This window comes from Myodes glareolus, chromosome 21 (assembly GCF_982192425.1).
Source record: "Myodes glareolus chromosome 21, mMyoGla1.1, whole genome shotgun sequence".
Classification (NCBI taxonomy): Eukaryota; Metazoa; Chordata; class Mammalia; order Rodentia; family Cricetidae; genus Myodes; species Myodes glareolus.
This window is the reverse complement of record NC_142046.1, coordinates 15,401,697-15,415,946: the sequence shown is the minus strand read 5'-3', so window position 1 is coordinate 15,415,946 and position 14,250 is coordinate 15,401,697. Positions and strand designations below refer to the sequence as shown.

The following is a 14,250-nucleotide window of genomic DNA, read 5'->3' as shown; positions in this document are numbered from 1 at the left end:
AAGTGGTACAGTGACCAGCAAACAAAACAAGGCGCCAAAGATCCACGGCGTGAGCCGCTATTAGAAGCCAGAATCGGGACGTGCGGCTGGGAGCGGCGGGCCCAGGCGAGTGGGTCGGGTGGGGAAAGCGACGCTCGCTGTCACCTCACGGAACCCACTCACTTGCGCTCGGCCTCCGCGCGCGCCTCTCACCCGAGTTTCCGCCGCGCTTCCCACATCCCACTTGCTGCGCTGGTCCCCGCAGACCCGCGCCCCTCCGCGCGCCCGTCCGCTTCCCTGTGGGTCCCGCTGGGCGTTCTCTGGACAGCACCCCCAATCAGCAGCTCTCCCGGTTCTCAGCCTTGGGCTTCCCGGCGCCAGTCTCTTTCCTTGGACCCCTCCCTCTTCCTGATCTGCGGGACAGTTATCTGCCATGGGGGCAGGATCACCGGCTTTAGGGACCTCGGTCTTTGGACTGGGGTTCCCCGGACGACCGGTTCTTGATGTGAAACCCAGTTGGTTCTGCCGCTGTCTTGTGCTTCCACCGGCGGGAAGGAGTATCAGATCTGTGAAGGTGTGGGTGAGCCGGAGGTCAGCAAAGATGCTCCCAGGCTGAAGGAACACAATGAAATTGGAAGCTAAATTGTGAAAAGGGGAATGTATACCTGAAAGTTCTAAAAGACCTTCCACCTTGGAAAGGGGGCGATGATTCCTTTAACCCCAGTTGACTGTGTTCTGCTCTCTGGAGTACACAGAGTAGCAGACAGCACTGAAGGAAGGGGAGGAAGGGAAGCAGAATTTAAGTGTGTTCATAGGTTTGGGACAGTGAAAATGATCGGGACACACTGTCAGTGAAGGTTAAGTTCTCCTGTGGCAGTCCAGGGGAAGGAAGCAAGGACTGTGGAGGAGATACTGGGGTGATGGTGGCTTGACTCCCTGTCTTCCCAGTCCTATAGCTTGTTGGGGTTGAGGGGTGTTGATACTCAGGACCTTCTTGCCTCCTAGGGTCTGTAGGGCATAGGATAGGAGATCAAGAAACATTGTGATGGCCTTCCTCCCAGTGTTTCTTTTGTCTGCTGAGGACACCTGCTAGAAGGCGGGTTGTAGAGAGTGGGGGCTTCGAGGGATTGCCCTGTGAGTCAGGAGTCTGGACAGGTTTATTTGCTGCTTGAAGGAGCTTCAAGGGAGGAACCAAATGAGATTCCAGGTTTTCATGTGGGGACATCGAGGCACAGCCTAATAGGCAAAGACCCCAGAAGGACCCAGATGGGATCCTCATGGGTACCTGGAGTCTTGCTTGCCATCTCTCCATTCCTGGGCTCACTCTCCTGCCCTGCCATAATAGTCTGCTGTGGACACATGCTACGAAATGTGTCCCTGCCCTCCTCAGCACTGCAGCCTGAGGGGAAACAGATATCAGGCCATAGAAGCTGAGGATTGAGCACTGTTATGACAGAAAGAGCCCCATGGTAGTCCAGAGGAGAGGTACCCATGGATACATGGACAGGGTTGCGGAAGGGACACTTCCAGGAAGAAGGGCACTGGAGGAGCATGTGAGTCTGGAGCCTCAGTTCTGGTTCCTCTACCATGAGCAAGTGATTGCACAGCCTCAGCAGGTGTCCCAGTCCTGACTGAGGAGGAGGCAGTGCAGAGGTGGCCTGGACAGCTTCTGTATCTTTCTGACTCTAGGTGCTTTGCCACTGGCCACCCATGTCAACTTCTGGGTGCTTGCACTGCCCTCCAGCCACAAACTGGATCCCCCAGTTATGGTATGTTCTGTAATCCCTCTTAGACCCATCCAGGTCCCAGAATGTGTCACCCCCTTTATGGCTAACTCCTGTCAGTACTTTGGCCTCCCAACTCGGGCTGTTTCTGCTGTCCTCCCCAGGTCTACAGAAGCATCTATACTATACTTTACATCAGAGGTGGCACAGCTCAGAAGGAAAGGGATCCTGGCAGTCAGGGGCTGGGGAATACTGAGTGTTACAGTTCGGGTAGAAGAGTATTCTGACCAGGGAATAGCAGAGGCCACAGTAAGCGTAGCAGTTTACAACCCTGCTCTAGGGAAGGTTTCCCCAAAGTAACAGCTCTGCTCCTGCAGAAGAGGGCTTCCCAGCTAAGTTGCTACAACGTGGCTCTGGTTCTGGGGAATGTAGCAACTCTGCTCTGCTAGGGGAAGTTTTCCCTGTTACAGCCCTGCTCCGTTCACCTCTGCTTCTGACTTCACTTGGCTTGCCAGGTGAAGGCTTCTCCAGAGAAAATGTTACAGTCCCGCTTTGCTATGCTCCAGCAAAGGAAGGTCTTCACCCAAACCTTGTTCAAGAGATTTATTGGGAGGGAAGAATCCATGAGAGTGGCTGCCTCTACCGGGGTGGAAGAAGAGCAGCCAGAACCTGAACAGGCAGAGGGACTTATATAGGCCTTCTTAGGGGTGGAGTTTTTCCAGGGAGAGGAGGGATTGGTTAGTTAGTTTATCAGAGGCAGAAATGAGTGATTTCAGGGCCAAGCTGTGCTTCTTTCACTGACCTTTTAAGGTTTTTGGCTCTAGTTTTGGGGCTAGGGCATATTTCTTTCACAGACTCTGAGTCTAGGGACAAAGTATGTTTCTTTGGCACTGGTTTCAGAGACAAGGTGCATTTCTTTGGGTCTGGGTTCGGGGCTAAAGCATTTCTTTCACTGGCTCGGGTCTCAGAACTAGGGTGTGTTTCTTTGACTGGCCCTTTTACCCTACACACACTGCCACCTTGTCTCTGGGCAAAGTGCGTAACAGAGTGCTTCCTGTGCACTTACTCAGAGTGCTCCCTGTGCACTTACTCACTGTGGAGAGTGTGTCCTTGGTTTTAAGTGGAAGTCCTTGTATGGCCTGTCCCACCACTGTTACTCCTCCCTTGTCACTTCCCACCTCCAGAGCAGCATTCTTTGGATGGCTCCTCTGCCTCATGCTGAGATCACTCTTACCACTGTTTGTGCCCCAGGGATACTTACTTTTGGGGCATTTACTCTCCGGAAGCCTCCACTAACTCCACTAAGTCCATTAACTGGTCTGGGTCTAAGGTTGGTTCATGGATCCCCAGCAAGGTCTGGCTTCAAGACTGCAAAAGTTGCCGTCTAGTATTGCAGCATCCATGAAGTCAAGGGAGATGTCAACTCTGCACAGATGGTCAGGGTCAGCTTTAGCAGGACAGCCAACATGCAGCTAGCAGAGCAGTCTCAGCCTTACTTAGCAGCCTTCCCCAAGAGGAGCAAAGGCCAGAACCATATCCTTTGGGTCCTTAACGCAGGGACAGTATATTCTGCAATGTGTCGGACAGTTGAGTGACACCTGCTGGCTGTGCTTTTTCAACCAAGACTTTTATTTGGAGACTGTTTATTTTTCTCTCAGGTCTTCTCAGTGCCTGCTGCTGACATGCTGCTTAGCAGTCTCTGGTCGTGTTGGTCAAAAAATTCTGGTTGAATGGTATCTTTGTTTTGGTGTTGTTTTTCTTTGTCCTTTTCAGTTTTTGAGACAGGGTCTCCCTATAAAGCCCAGGCAGGCCTGGACCTTGTTTCCCACTCAGAGCTCTATGTGCTGGGATTGTACGCATATGCTACCACAGTGTCTTCTTATGCTGCAGGCCTTCTCAGAACTTTGGGTGCGCTGACCTGGGTGTGGTGAGTGTGAGAAGCTGGCAAGGCAGAATGCTTCCCAAGCACTGACCATGTGCACACGTGTAGGCCGAGGTTCTTTGCCTGCACTTGGAAAAGGAGACATTAGTCAGTAAGTGCACAATTGAAGATCTGAGTCTCAGCCGGGTGGTGGTAACACTCAGGCAGAGGCAGGCAGATCTCTGTGAGTTCAAGGTCAGCCTGGTCTACAGAGCAAGTTCCAGAAGAGCCAGGGCTAAATAGTGAAACTCTGGCTTGAAAAACAAAACCAAACAAGCAAAAATAATAATAAAAATAAACAAATGAATAAATAAAGACTTGAGTCTCTATTCAGATATGGCTAGAATCATAGCTGCCACATGCTCACTTACCAACAGTGAATTTCTCTGAACTTCAGGTTACTTAACTTTTTTTTTTCCAAAAAGAATTTTTTAGGTTTTTATATTTGTTTATTTATTGAGAGGATCCCACCACATAGCCCTGGCTGACCTTGGGCTCACAGAGATCCACTTGCTTTAGGCTCCCAAGAGCTGAGATCAAAGGCATGTGCCACCAAGCCAGCATTCCTCACCTTTGAGGTTCAGTTTAGTACCCAGCTCCCTGTAGGATGTTTTGAGAATATATTGGTGTGGGGAAGGCACTTAAGAGTGCTTGCCACAGGCTCCAAACCCAAAAGTGGCCTATTTAGAAACCATCATGTAATCTGCAAAATAAACCCATGATGTTGATCTCATGACCTGAACCTTGGCAATGGCCTCTGTCCCCTGTTGACAAGGCTCAACATGAGCAGCATGTTGCAACCAGCACCTCAGGAAAGAAAGTGAGGTTGTGAACTTGAACATGCACACTGCAGTCCTGGGGCTAGATGCTTTGCTTTCCCTGAGCCTTCCCTGCCTCCACCTGCTCCTCAGTTCTCCCCAACAGCAGACAGGAGACTCCAACCCCAACCTTTGAACAAACTTTTATCATGGGGTTCTTCCTTCCTTCCTTCCTTCCTTCCTTCCTTCCTTTCTTTCTTTCTTTCTTTCTTTCTTTCTTCCTTCCTTCCTTCCTTCCTTCCTTCCTTCCTTCCTTCCTTTTTTTGAGACAGGGTTTCTCTGTATAGCCCTGACTGTCATAGAACTCACTCTGTAGGCTGGCCTATAACTCACTGCCACCTGGTGACTTTTTTTGTTTAATACACAAGGTGATGCATGTTTGCTACTGGTTTCATACTATTTGGATTCCGGATATCAAAGGTAAAGACTTCCCTGGCTTACTCGTCACATGTGGAATAGGGGATCAATCTTCTGTTGTGGTATCCTCCAGGCATGATCTGGGGTAACCATCTTGAAATCAGGGCAGCTGTGGGTATCCAGAGGTGTCCCCACAAGACTGACTCTACATTCTCTGGTAGAAGTGAGGGACGATCAGACCTTAATCTGATAGTTCAGTCACTCACTCCCTTCCATCCACACCGTGTAACCCTGCTGTGGCTGTAGGCTACTTTTCTTTCCCACCCACTTTTCTTTCCCACCCACTAGTTCCCAAATAACTGACATGCAGACTTAATATTAATTATGAAGACTCACCTGATTGCTTAGGCATATTACTAACTAGCTCTTACAACATAAATCAACCCATTTATATTAATCTGCATTCTGCCACATGGCATTACCTCCCTTTCATCTCGCACCTCCTGTTTCCTTTCTGTGTCTCTCTGGTGACTCCTCTGACTCCACCCTTCTTACCAGTGTCCTTAGTCTGGTTCTCCCACCTAACCTTATCCTGTCCAGCTATTGGCCAGTCAACTTCTTTAGTAAACCAATCACAGCAACATATATTCACACAGTGTAAAGGAAAATTCCACATGTGGCAACCTGTGATCTCAAGAGGTGCTGCATTTGACAGGATGTGTAAGGGGACACTCCACAGCTTTCAAGCCAGCAGCCATCCTGCGGTGCAAGAGCTCGCTCATGAGCCCGTAAGCAGTCTCAGTAAACTCACCAATTGGCCATGCTGGACTCAGTGGAACTTTCTTTGGTCTGTTGTTGCCCTTTTCTATGTGGCCTGAGTAGAAACTTTCCCTAAGTGGAGCTGGAGAGAGTATCAGGCTTTCTTGAACCACCAGCGCCAAATCATAACATGGAGACTTATTAGTTACGCTCAGCTTTATCTTATATCTTATGCTTGTCCCACTAGCTCCCCCATTTTTTGTTTTGTTTTGTTTTTTTTGTTTGTTTGTTTCTTTTTTGTTTTTTGAAGCAGGCTTGGAGCCTGTCCTGGAACTAGTTCTTGTAGCTGGCCTCGAACTCACAGAGATCCGCCTGCCTCTGCCTTCCAAGTGCTGGGATTAAAAAAGGCATGTACCACCGCTTGGCCTCCACTTGCTCTTATAACTTATATTAATCTGTTTCTCTTCATCTATGTTTTGCCTTGGGACTTTTTACGTTTTCTTTCATTCTGTATGTCCTACTTTCCTGCTTCCTCCTTGTCTGCCTGGCAGGCAGCTGGCTGGACCCCAGTGTATCTCTCTTTCTCCCTCTTTCTCTCTTCTCCCTCCAGCCTAGATTCCTCCTCCTACTTACTCTCTGTCTGCCAGTTCCACCTATCCCTCTATTGCTCAGCTATTGGCCATTCAGTCTTTATTAGACCAGTCAGGTGCCTTAGGCAGGCAAGGTGAAACAAAAGTAACACATCTTTACAAAGTTAACCAATGCAGCATAAACAAATGCAACACATCTTTACATAGTTAAAGTAGGATTCCACAACAGGAAAGACTGTTCAGCGGTAAAGATCTTACACTGCTCTCCTGGTACATGAGTTCAGTTCCCAGCTCCCATGTCATGTGGTCTGTAACTTTAGCTCCAGGGCATCTGACATCCTCTTTTGGTCTCTACAGGCAACTATACACATCACTCATGCATACTAACACATACATATACATTCACAAGTATAAATCTTAAAGTCTCCCAACCTGGGCATGAATCCCAGTACTCGGAAGTCAGAGATAGGTGTACCCTTGTGTTTTAGGCCAGCCTGGTCTACAGAGCCAGTTCCAGCACAGCCAGGGATACACAGAGAAACCTTGTTTCAGAAAACAAAACAAAAAAAGTCTCCCCAGAAGAGTTCCACATCCCTGTCCCCATCTATTCCCTCTCTACCTGCCTCACAAAAGTCAGGTGACCTGGGAGCTGCCAACTGCATCCAGTAGCATCTGGAGCCCTTTCCCAAGCCAGGGGGCAGATAGAAGGCACATGCTGGCTGCAGTCCCCACCTTACCCCCAGAGTGGGCCCCACCCACTCAGCTGTGTGGAGGAAGTGGGAAAGGCCTGGCTGTGGCTCTGTCCTGCTCTTGTTTATGAGAACAGGGTCAGCAGTGGCCGGCCTAGCCTGTGGGAATTTCCTGTTGATCTCGAGGAGCTGTTCCTGGGAAGAGGAAGCCTGAGTCTGCTCTGCTGGTGCCAGTAAAGAGCAAGCAGCTGAAGCCTGTGTGTGACAGGACACAGTATACAGAGCCACCAAGTGCTGTCCTGCGGTGCGGCTGGTGGTGGCTACAGGGACAGAAACCAGTCGGGTGGCCTGTGGATCACTGCATGTGCCCAAGTGTGATCCTCCCTGGACCTTCAGTAACACGTTGCCTGACTCAGTGTACTCTTGGCAGTGCCTGAAGGAAGGTTTGGGTCCTATTTTTGTTTCATTTTGATTTTTCCAGACTGGGTTTCTCTGTGTAGTGTTAGCTGTCCTGGAGCTTGCTCTGTAGACCAGATTGGCCTCAAACTCACTGAGTTCAACCTGCTTCTGAGGGCTGGGATTAAAGGTGTGTGCCACCACTGCCCAGCCCTCTCTCTCTTCTTTATTTTTATTTTATGTGCAGTGGTGTTTTGCCTGCCTGTATATCTCTGTGAAGCTGTCAGATCCACTGAAACCGGAGCTATAAACAGTTGTGAGCTGCCATGTGTGTGCTGGGAATTGAACCCTGGTCCTCTGGAAGAACTGCCAGTACTCTTAACCACCTGGTCCTTATTCTTTTTTTTTTTAAAGATTTATTTATTTATTATGTACACAGTGTTTAGCCTCCATGTATGCCTGCAGGCCAGAAGAGGGCACCAGATCTCATTACAGGTGGTTGTGAGCCACCATGTGGTTGCTGGGAATTGAACTCAGGACCTCTAGAAGAGCAGTCAGTACTCTTAACCTCTGAGCATCTCTCCAGCCCCTCCTGGTCCTTATTCTTTTGGAATATTTATGCTTTTAGTTTTGAAGCTGAACAGGCAAGAAGGGGGAATGTCCTTGGGTCCGTCCCCTCCCCTATCCTCCTCACCCCTGCGACCTGGGTGCACAGCTGATCTTGCTGCGTAGGTGACTACAGGCTCTACAATGGTATGGCTGTCAGCAGTCCAGAGAAAGGCTCTCTCCCCTGTACCTGTCTCTGCAGGTAGGTGGGCTGCTTAGAACAATGGCCAGACATGCACCATGCACTCAGGTCCAGAAGCTGCCTCTGACTAGTAGAGATGGGCAGAAGCTTCTCTTGGAGCCTCAAGGTGGGTATGTGTGTGCGTTTTTTTATGAACTGGGTACACTGATTATTGATTAGCATTAAAAAGAAGGGCTAGAGAGATGGCTCAGTGGTTAAGAGCACTGGCTGATCTTCTAGAGATCATGAGTTCAAATCCATACATATGGTGACTCTCAACCATCTATAATGAGATCTGGTGCCTCTTCTAGACTGCAGGTATACCCGCAGCCAGAACACTGTATATCTAATAAATAAATAAATAGATCTTTTTAAAAAAAAGCCTAACTTCTGAAATACATTATAGATAGGAAACAGTGTGGCCATAAGCGGACACATCATTCCAACACAGAGAGGTGCTTGGGATTGTAAAATTGTTGGAGAAAAAAAGGGGGAAACCAGAGTCTGGGGACAAAAGTCTCCTCTGATCAGAGAGTAATTAATTTAAGAGATTAAGAGGTTACATACAATGCCTCACTGGGCGGTGGTGGTGCATGCCTTTAATCCCAGCACTCGGGAGGCAGAGGCAGGTGGATCTCTGTGAGTTCGAGACCAGCCTGGTCTACAGAGCTAGTTCCAGGACTGACTCCATAGCTACTAAGAAACCCTGTCTCGAAAAACAAAACAAAACAAACAAACAAACAAAACAGAGGTTACATAGGAGCTACTCATAATGGGACCGACCTCTAATCCTAGTTCCTCAGGAGGATCGCAAGTTCAAGTCCAGCCTAGGTGACTTACTGAATGAGCCTCTGTCGCAGAAACTAAAAGAAGAGTTGGGAGTAGAGCTTCCTGGCAGAATGCCTGCTTGGCAAGCCCAAGGCCTCGGGCTAAAGGAAAACAAAGGCCCTCAGATACATATGGAGACCTGAGTACTGTAGTATGAGGTCTTTAATTCACCTGACCAGGACTCTGAAATATGGAAAAACACACACACATATATATGTATTACAGTAGCATAAAGCCATCTGGGAGAGGGACAAGGGGACTGGCTGTGACCAGGATAGAGAGGGTGCAGCGTGGGCAAAGCCAGCCTTGGGGCCTGAGCTCTGCCTTCACCTGGAGTGTCTCATCTCTGGCCTAGGTGTGGATTCATCCCGCACCAAACACACCAGTTCTCCCATCTGCACCTCTCAGCCCAGCCTCTCCTTCATAAAACAGATGCCATTCTTCAGATGGTATAGCTGAAGAAGGCGGAGTCTGGAATGGCCACTAGGCCTTGGGGAGGCAGAAGTTCATTTCTGAAGTTCATGAGGCCCGTGGCCTCAGCTTCCCACAGGGTGCAAGTGTAGTGTGTCAGTGCATCATGTGACCAAATCGCCCCAGGAACAGCAACTAGGAGAAGAGTCCGACTCTCGGGATCAGGAGTGGTGATCTGGCAAGTGGGGAAGGTTCTGTCAACCATGGAGCTGCTGGCTGTGGTGAGGGCAGCATGGAGAGGAAGCTGTCCACGCGATGGCCAATAAAGAAGCAGTGAGCTGGCTCTATGAATTTAGGTCAACCTGGTCTACTAGTGAGTTCTAGGACAGCCAGGTCTATGTAGAGAGACCCTGTCTGTTTCATAAAGAAAAGCAAAACCAAACAAACATAAAAAGCATCAAGCTAGGCTGGAGAGAGAGGGCTCAGCAGTTAAATGTCTTTGCTACTGTTGCAGAGGACACAGGTTTGGTTCCCAACACCCAAGTAGCTTCTCATAACATCTGCACCTTTAGTTCTAGGGGATCTGATGTCCACCTCTGGTGTCACTACATACATAGCTACACATACATGCATGCAAGCAAGCAAAACATTCATACACACAAAGAAAAAATAGATCTTTGAAGTTGGGTGGAGGTGGTGCACACCTCTAATCCCAGCCGTCAGGAGGCAGAGGCAGATGGATCTCTGAGTTCAAGGCCAGCCTGGTCTACCGGAGTGAGTTCCAGGTCAGCAAAAGCTACACAGAGAAACCCTGTCTTGAAAAAAATTTAAAAACAAACAAACGAATAATAAGTAAATAAATAATTCAATCTTTGGGCTGGGCATGGTGGTACATACCTTTATGCCAGCACTCCTTTTCTGCTCAGACTGTACCCTCTTCAAATCCCATTTCACTTCACCTTACAATTCTTATAAACCTGGCTAAAGCCAGAACCATCCCCAGCCTGAAGCTCTGCTGTCTTGAACCTTCCTCTGCCAAACAAATTAGTCTATCTTTTCAGTCTAACCTCAACCCAATTTTCAGAACATGGGCAGAATGGAGACAAATTCTTTGCCAGAGCATAACCAAGGTAGCCTCTTGTGTGCTTCCCAGTGAAGTGACTGTTAGTGTTTCTAGAAGCATTCCCACCAGACTGTACACTAGGTGGCACTCATGCCATCCCAGAGTGGAGCCCACACTGCTGGCTCCCTCAGACCAGTCCCAAAGGTCAGTTTATCATGGCCACAGACAGGTCTGCAGACAGTACCCGTCCTCTGTGTTGGTTGTTTGTGTTGTTGGGACTAAAATAGCACACAGAAACAATGGGGGGATGGTTATTGTGGTTCAAGGTTTCATAGCAGAAAAGCACAGTGGAGCAGCAGGAGCCCTGATGCAAAGACATTTCCCACTGTGACAGATGAGGAAGCAGGTGTGTGTGTGCACACATGCGCGGGGTTGGGGGAGTGTAGATGCGGGTGCATGGGACACATGGCAAAGCTAGAGAAACCCTATCTCAAAAGACAAAAAACAAAACAAAAAAACAGAACAAAACAACCTTTCCTGTATAGCCGTGATGGCACACCACTTTAATCCTAGCACTCCAGAGGCAGAGGCAGGAGGATCTCTGTGAGTTGCAGGAAGCCTACATAGTGAGACCCTATCTCACAAAGCTAACAAATACCTTCTAGAACCTCCCAAATGACCCCAGCAACTGCGATACCAGCATGACAAGCATGAGTCTGTGAAGGGACTTCAGACTCAGAGTGACAGGCAGCGGGAATGCTGGCTATCGTGCCCAGCCCTGCCAGTGTGCACAGAGACAGATAGGAGGAAATGAGAGGGCAGTCTGTACAGCAAGCCGGGGCAGAGCCAGAGGGAACTAAACCACAGAATCCAGGATCTACATGGGATGACTTTAGAGCTAATGGGCCAGCTCTTCGTTGTATGGGCAGAAATGTATTAAGTCTTTCTGATCCACCAGACAGCTCCCAAATAAGGACACGAGGAAACTTTATTAATTATGAAAGATTGGCCTTAACATAGGCTTTTTAAAGCTACCCTAACTTATAGTTTAAATTAACCCACTTTTATTAATGTACATTCTTGTTTCTTCTGTGTCTCCTGGAGTCTCTGATTCCTCTCCTACTTCCTCCCTCTCTGCCTGGAAGTCCCGCCTTACCTCCTGCCTAGATGTGTTATTCAGCTCTTTATGAAACCAATTATAGCAATATATCTTCACACAGTGTACAAGTATCCCACAACATAAAAAGGCCAGACCTAGAGAGGCTAGAATTCCTGCCAGCAAGGATCAGCCGTCCTGGCATCTGTTAGCAAATTAGAAATGGGCTCCTCCCACCCAAAGCCTGGCTGTCTCAAAAAGGAAATAAAATGTAACAGTAATGCTAAAAGCTGGAGAGGTGGCAGCTGACCAGTTAAAAGCACTGGCTGCTTTTCTCAAGGACCATGGTTCAATTCTCAGCACCCATATAGTGGCTCATAGCCATCTGTAGCTCCAGTTCCAGGGGATCCAACACCCTCTGCTGGTCTCCATAGGCAATCAGGTACATAGACATAATAAATTCAGACAAAATGTCCATACACAAAAAAATAAAACACCGAAGCTAAGCTGGGCTGTGGTGGCACATGACTTTAATCCCAGCACTTGGGAGGCAGCAGCAGGAGGATCTCTGAGAGTTGGAGGTCAACCTGATCTACAGGACAGTCAGAGCTGTTACAAGAAGAAACCCTGTCTTGAAAAGCCACAAAAAACAAACAGACAAGAAAAATAGTAAAAACTAACTGGAAGATAATTTACCAGTATATCTACTATAACTTTATTTGTCTATTTATTTATTTATTTGAGACAAGGTTTCTCTATGTAGTCCTGGATGGCCTGGAACTCTATGTGGACCAGGCCTTGAACCCACAGAATCCACCTGCCTCTGCCTTTCAAATGGCAGGAGTAACCTGCCATATATTGAAGTGTGTATAGTCATGCACTAGCTTCATTTGTAGGAACTTAATGGTATAGAAACACACATGTGTACAAAGATGACATCATTTGTGATAGGAGACATGGGAAGTGGTCCAGTAGTTAGGACTGCATCAGTAAACCATGGCATATATGGAATATAAACAATCATTATGTCAGGCGGTGGTGGCACATGCCTTTAATCTCAGCACTTGGCAGGCAGATCTCTGTGAGTACGAGGCCAGCCTGGTCTACAGATAGGCTTCACAGCTACAAAGAAACCCTGTCTTGAAAAACCAAAAAAAAAACACAAAACAAAACAAAAAAACCCCACAACAACAACAAAAAAACCCACAATCAAAACATTAAAACCTGTGAGGGGCTGCAGTGTGGCTCCCTGTGGATGTGTAGGCAGACTTTTCTGTCTCACCCACCAGATCCCAAATAACCACAAAGAGACTTATTATTAATCATAACTACTCGGTCAATGGCTTAGGCTTATTATTAACTAGCTCTTTCTTTTTTAAGAATATTTATTTATTTCTTATGTATACAACATTCCTTCCATGAATGTCCGCACGCCAGAAGAAGACACCAGATCTCATTACAGATGGTTGTGAGCCATGTGGTTGCTGGGAATTGAACTCAGGACCTCTGGAAGAGCAGCCAGTGCTCTTAACCACTGAGCCATCTCTCCAGCCCCCTTAACTAACTCTTTCAACTTACTAACCGGTATGTCTTACTACGCTCTACCATGTGGCAGAGCAGGGTGTGTTCATCTCCTGCTTTCTCCTTCCCAATGTTCTCTCTATTCGGCTCTCTTGCTTAACTTCTTTCTGCCTAGCTGTTGGCCAGTTGCCTCCTTATTAAACCAATGAGATTAAAACATCTTCACAGTGTACACAAGGATTATTCCACAGCAGGTTGTGCTTGGCATGCCCAAGGCGCTGGGCTGAATCCTTAGCACTGAAAACAGTATCCAGGATACACTGCTTCGCAAAGTAAGTCACACATTATGGACTGCATAATCTGTTTAGGAGGGATAATGATATATATGTTGCAATGAATGTTGGCAAATTCCCTCTAGGCCATGCTTCTGCTCAGCAAGCTTCTAATCTACACTGGCAACTCTCTACTGTGTGTTCCTTACCAAACAACTTGGTTCAGCATCTAATGCAGCCTGCAGCCCATCTGCCAGGGCTTGAGGTGTCATCTTCTCCATGCAGTTTCCCTAGTTTACCCCATCCCAAGTCTCTCTCTCTCTCTCTCTCTCTTTTTTTTTTTTTTTTTTTTTTTTTTTAGTTTTTCGAGACAGGGTTTCTCTGTAGCTTTGAAGCCTGCCCTGGAACTAGCTCTTGTAGCCCAGGCTGGCCTCGAACTCTCAGAGATCCGCATGCACCACCACCGCCCGGCCTTTTTGTTTTGTTTTGTTTTATTTCCTTCTCAAAGCAAAAAGAGTCTATGTCTGGAAAGGAAGAAAAGGTTGAAAGCTTCACTACGTAGTTTTAATAGTTTTAAAGTTGATTAAAATATCGATGTGACTAGCTGAAAGGTAGGTGCGTAGATTCTGAGAACAATTGACAGCTCAGAAACTCTCATAGTGATGGTCAATTGTCACAGCAAAAGGGGTCGGAGATTATTCAGGGAGGGAAGAATAATCTGTATAGCTTGTGTATCTTATCAGTCAGCTGGCGCACAAATCACTGATACCCACGTCCACATCTACAGCCATAAAAACGCCCGGTGTTCATTGCTGTCCTCACTGACTTTCTTCTTTCGAGTAAGGATGTATTCGGGATCATGGAACACTTCGCTTTAATGATTAAACAATTTACCAACGTATGGCTCTACAGTTAGCCTGGGAACTATGAGGACCCAAGAGGACCCACACAGATGAAGAGCTGGAGCAGATGACCTGGAGACGTGGATCCACCCGCAGCTCAGCTCAGAATTCACTGTCAGCTCCGTTTCCACTGCTTT

General features: G+C 47.7%; 1 long non-coding RNA gene across 1 annotated transcript in view; it reads right to left on the bottom strand.

Moving 5' to 3' along the window:
• Nucleotides 1–2,291: 2,291 nt before the first annotated feature.
• Nucleotides 2,292–14,250, bottom strand: part of LOC125398898 (uncharacterized) — a 12,888-nt gene continuing 929 nt past the window's right edge. The window contains exon 3 of the long non-coding RNA XR_007231548.3: nt 2,292–3,713. This is a non-coding gene — a long non-coding RNA (uncharacterized LOC125398898). The remainder of the gene's footprint in view (nt 3,714–14,250) is intronic.